This window comes from Zea mays, chromosome 8, assembly GCF_902167145.1.
Source record: "Zea mays cultivar B73 chromosome 8, Zm-B73-REFERENCE-NAM-5.0, whole genome shotgun sequence".
In the NCBI taxonomy this organism is placed as follows: Eukaryota; Viridiplantae; Streptophyta; class Magnoliopsida; order Poales; family Poaceae; genus Zea; species Zea mays.
Window position 1 is genome coordinate 20,945,861 of NC_050103.1, and position 5,897 is coordinate 20,951,757.

Here is a 5,897-nt window from a genome sequence, read left to right on the forward strand (position 1 = left end):
TAGGCTATAATCTTTTATCGGTTAGTCAATTATGTAATATGGGATACAATTGCTTATTCACAAATGTAGACGTGTCTGTCTTTAGAAGGAGTGACGGTTCATTAGCTTTTAAGGGTGTACTAGACGACAAACTCTATTTAGTGGATTTTGCAAAGGAGGAGGCCGATCTAGATGCATGCTTAATTGCTAAGACTAGCATGGGCTGGCTGTGGCATCGCCGTCTAGCACATGTGGGGATGAAGAACCTTCACAAACTTCTAAAGGGAGAACATGTGTTAGGTCTAACAAATGTGTATTTCGAAAAAGATAGACCTTGTGCAGCTTGTCAAGCAGGTAAACAAGTGGGAAGTGCGCATCACAGCAAGAATGTGATGACCACATCAAGACCCCTAGAGCTGCTACATATGGACCTCTTCGGACCCGTCGCCTACCTCAGCATCGGGGGAAGTAAGTATGATTTAGTAATTGTTGATGATTTTTCCCGCTTAACTTGGGTATTCTTTTTGCAGGATAAAACTGAAACCCAAGGGACCCTCAAGCGCTTCCTAAGGAGAGCTCAAAATGAGTTTGAGCTCAAGGTGAAGAAAATAAGGAGCGACAACGGGTCCGAGTTCAAGAACCTTCAAGTGGAGGAGTACCTTGAGGAGGAAGGAATCAAGCACGAGTTCTCTGCTCCCTACACACCACAACAAAATGGTGTGGTAGAGAGGAAGAACAGGACGCTCATAGACATGGCGAGAATGATGCTTGGAGAATTCAAGACGCTTGAGCGGTTTTGGTCGGAAGCTGTGAACACGGCTTGCCACGCCATAAACCGAGTCTATCTCCATCACCTCCTCAAGAAGACATCATACGAGCTTCTAACCGGTAACAAACCCAACGTTTCGTATTTTCGAGTTTTTGGGAGTAAATGCTACATTCTGGTGAAGAAAGGTAGAAATTCAAAATTTGCTCCCAAAGCTGTAGAAGGGTTTTTGTTAGGTTATGACTCAAATACAAAGGCGTATAGAGTCTTCAACAAATCATCGGGTTTGGTTGAAGTCTCTAGCGACGTTGTATTTGATGAAACTAATGGCTCTCTAAGAGAGCAAGTTGAGCTTGATGATGTAGATGAGGATGATGTTCCAACAGACGCGATTTGTACCATGGCGATTGGAGACGTGCGACCACAGGAACACAAGGAACAAGATCAACCTTCTTCCTCAACGACGGTGCACCCCCAACCCAATATGATGAACAGGTACCTCAAGAGGAGGCGTGTGACCAAGGGGGAGCACAGGATGTCCAAGTTGAAGAGGAAGAAGCACCACAGGCCCCTCCAACTCAAGTTCGAGCGATGATTCAAAGGAACCATCCCGTCGACCAGATTTTGGGTGACATTAGCAAGGGAGTAACCACTCGCTCTAGATTAGCTAATTTCTGTGAGCATTACTCTTTTGTCTCTTCTATTGAGCCTTTCAGGGTAGAAGAGGCCTTGCTAGATCTGGACTGGGTGTTGGCCATGCAGGAAGAGCTCAACAACTTTAAGCGAAATGAAGTTTGGACACTGGTGCCGCGTCCCAAGCAAAATGTTGTGGGAACCAAGTGGGTGTTCTGCAACAAACAGGACGAGCACGGGGTGGTGACGAGGAACAAGGCTTGACTTGTGGCAAAAGGTTATGCCCAAGTCGCAGGTTTGGACTTTGAGGAAACTTTTGCTCCTGTGGATAGGCTAGAGTCGATCCGTATTTTGTTAGCCTATGCAGCTCACCATCCTTTCAGGTTGTTCCAAATGGATGTGAAGAGCGCTTTCCTCAATGGGCCAATCAAGGAGGAGGTGTACGTGGAGCAACCCCCTGGCTTTGAGGATAAACGGTACCCCGACCACGTGTGTAAGCTCTCTAAGGCGCTGTATGGACTTAAGCAAGCCCCAAGAGCATGGTATGAATGCCTTAGAGACTTTTTAATTGCTAATGCTTTCAAGGTTGGGAAAGCCGATCCAACTCTTTTCACTAAGACATGTGATGGTGACTTATTTGTGTGCCAAATTTATGTCAATGACATAATATTTGGTTCTACTAACCAAAAGTCTTGTGAAGAGTTTAGCAGGGTGATGACTCAAAAATTTGAGATGTCGATGATGGGCGAGTTGAACTACTTCCTTGGGTTCCAAGTGAAGCAACTCAAGGACGGCACTTTCATCTCCCAAACGAAGTATACACAAGACTTACTCAAGAGGTTTGGGATAAAGGACGCCAAGCCCACGAAGACTCCAATGGGAACTAACGGACACATCGACCTCAACAAAGGAGGTAAGTCCGTTGATCAAAAAGCATACCGGTCCATGATAGGTTCCTTGCTCTACTTATGTGCTAGTAGACCGGATATTATGCTTAGTGTATGCATGTGTGCTAGATTTCAATCCGATCCAAGGGAGTGTCACTTAGTGGTTGTGAAGCAAATTCTTAGATATTTAGTTGCTACGCCTTGCTTCGGGATCTAGTATCCAAAGGGGTCTACCTTTGACTTAATTAGATATTCAGACTCCGATTATGCTGGATGTAAGGTCGATAGGAAGAGTACATCAGGGACGTGCCAATTCCTAGGAAGGTCCCTGGTGTCCTGGAGTTCGAAGAAACAAACCTCCGTTGCCCTATCCACCGCTGAGGCCGAGTATGTTGTCGCAGGACAGTGTTGCGTGCAACTACTTTGGATGAGGCAAACCCTCCGAGACTTTGGCTACAATCTGAGCAAAGTCCCACTCCTATGTGACAATGAGAGTGCTATCCGCATGGCGGACAATCCTGTTGAACACAGCCGCACAAAGCACATAGACATCTGGCATCACTTTTTGAGAGACCACCAGCAAAAGAGAGATATCGAAGTGTTTTATATTAGCACCGAGAACCAGCTAGCAGATATCTTTACCAAGCCTTTAGATGAGAAGACCTTTTGCAGGCTGCGTAGTGAGCTAAATGTCTTAGATTCGCGGAACTTGGATTGATTTACAGCATACATGTATCTATGCCTTTGATCATGTTCCCTTATGCATTTTGTTGTTTATTTATGGTGCTCAAGTTGTACAAGCACTCCCCGGACCTCACAAGTCCATTTGCGAGTGATGCACATATTTAGGGGGAGATGTGCTACAACTTGACCCTTTTGAGACTAACCATGTGTTTGAGCTTGCTTGATTTAGTCTCAAAGGTGGATTGAAAGGGAAAAGGTGAACTTGGACCATGCAAGACTTCCACTGCACTCCGATGAGAGGGTAACTCACTCCAAGTTCATCTCCATTCTTATTGCCTTTGTACTCTTATTTGAAGATTTTGGTGAGGCAATGAGGTTTAAGGGCCAAGATTGATCCCTTTTTGGTGCTTGATGCCAAAGGGGGAGAAAATAAGGCCAAAGCAAGAAATGGATCAGCTACCAGCTACCACTTGAGAATTTTGAAAATAGTAGAGTAGAGCTTTTTGATTTGTCAAAATACTCTTATTGTCTCTTATTGACAAAAGTTGGTCTCTTGTGGAGAGAATGGTTGATTATGAAAAAAGGGGGAGTTTTTGAATTCTTGATAAATTTCTCTTGGAATACCTCTCTCTATGCCTTAACAAGTGACTCTGACTTAGAGATAGGAAATTGAGTTTGATTTGCAAAAACAAACCAAGTGGTGGCAAAGAATGATCCAAATATGCCAAATTTGAATCAAAACAAATTTATGTTCTCATTTGCATTGATGTTGCACTTCTTTTAGTTGCTTTTTGTTGTGTTGGCATAAATCACCAAAAAGGGGGAGATTGAAAGGGAAATGTGCCCTTGGGCCATTTCTAAGTATTTTGGTGATCATATGCCAACACAAATAGTTTAAGAGTGAAACTATGTCAAATGGTGGAAGAAAAGCAAAGTCAACACAAAGGTATGATTCTAGGCTGAGTACATTGGTTTTCGTGTACTAACATATTTGTCTAAGTGGTAGAATTAGAGAAAATTCAATTGGAAAAGACTTGGCTCGAGCAGCCATGACTTTGCTCAGTTTGGGTGCACCGGACAGTGTCCGGTGCGCCAGGCTGGCGTCTGGTCAACTGGCTGCTCTCGGGTCTCGACGGTGGCATACGGCTATAAATCACCGGATTGTCCGGTGGTGCACCGGACAGTGTCCGGTGAGTCGGCTGCGGCGAAGTCGCCGCTCTCGGGAACCAAGTCAACAATGTACAGCTATAATTCACCAGACTGTCCGGTGAGGCACCGGACTGTCCGGTGAGCCAACGGTCGGGCGCGCCAACGGTCGGCCGCGCAATCCGCGCGTGACGCATGGCCGAGCCAACGGTCGGATGGGAGCACCGGACTGTCCGGTGTGCCGGTGCACCAACGACTCTAAGTCTCCAATGGTCGGCTGCGCTAGAATAGGAAAGAAATCCGCACCGGACAGTGTCCGGTGGTGCACCGGACTGTCCGGTGCTCCAGTCGACAGAAGGTAAGAATTGCCTTCCTGGATTGCTCTCAACGACTCCTAGCTGCCTTGGGGCTATAAAAGGGACTCCTAGGCGCATGGAGAAGCACACCAAGCAACCTTGAGCATTCCTAAGCACCAAGACTTCATTTCCACGCATTCGATTCTTTGTGATAGCAACTAGAGCTCCATTTGAGTAGAGAACTTTGCGAGTTGTGTTGAGAGTTCAAGTTGTGACTTGTGTGCGTATTGTTGCTCTGATTTTGTGTCTTGTGTGTGTTGCTCATCCCATCCTTACTTCCGTGCTTTTTTGTGAAAATCAAGTTGTAAGGGCGAGAGGCTCCAAGTTGTGAAGATTCCTCGCAAGCGGGATATAGTGAAATGAAAGCAAAGCACCGTGGTATTCAAGTGGGTCTTTGGACCGCTTGAAAGGGGTTGAGTGCAACCCTCGTCCGTTGGGACGCCACAACGTGGAGTAGGCAAGTGTTGGACTTGGCCGAACCACGGGATAAACCACTGTGCCTCTCTGTGTTGATCTCTTTGTGGTTATTGTGTTTTGCAAGAACTCATATCTAGCCACTTGGCTTCATTGCTCTAACTCCTAATCAAGTTTTGTGGCTTTAAGTTTCAAGTTTTTACAGGATCACCTATTCACCCCCCCTCTAGGTGCTCTCAGTAAGCAATACTTTCCCGTTGAGATCTAGATGGACAATCTTCAGCAGCCTCTTCAGCCCGGGACGGTGCTCCGCTTTGGGAGTTTCGAGTTCATGTCCCCCGACGGTAGCTACGACATGGTACTCCTCCCCTCGCAGCACGACAACAACGATGGTCATCGGCTCGCCCGGCGGAGGCGAACACGACGACGACGACATCTCCCTGTGGCAGAAGAGGAACACCCGGGTTTGCCCCGCCACCCTCCTCGCCGGAGGAGGCGGAGACGGGGCAACCATGGCCAGGCAGGAGGCAGCACCTCGTCGGCTGTCAGACCAGAGCGAGTCGACAATGCCGACACCCCTACGGGGGACATGTCGAGTGTTATCCTCGCACCTGGGACAACGACTGGTGTCGCTTCCCAGCAATGTGCTAACCCCAAGCGGACTGATGACGCCGGCACCCTTGCGAGGGACTTGTCGGGCATTAGTCTCGCACCTGAGATAACGACACATTCCATCTCCGATGCAACTTCACCACCATCCACCAATTAGGAGGTACCATCAGTTTTCCATCCTGTTCCCTTTAGATTCAGCTTCGACCCACCAAGCAACCCCACTTCGGCGAACGCTTTCGCAAGGGCATATCCTGACCTTTCGGGGTACCATATGTGGTCAACTTGGGCCCTACTGACGGCCGTCTCGACCTCCGGACCCGCGGGTTCCGAGGAAGAGGACGACCCCGACGTCAGTTGGGACTTCTCCGAGCTCCATGATCCCAGTGCCATGCGAGACTTCATATCCGCATGTGACCACTG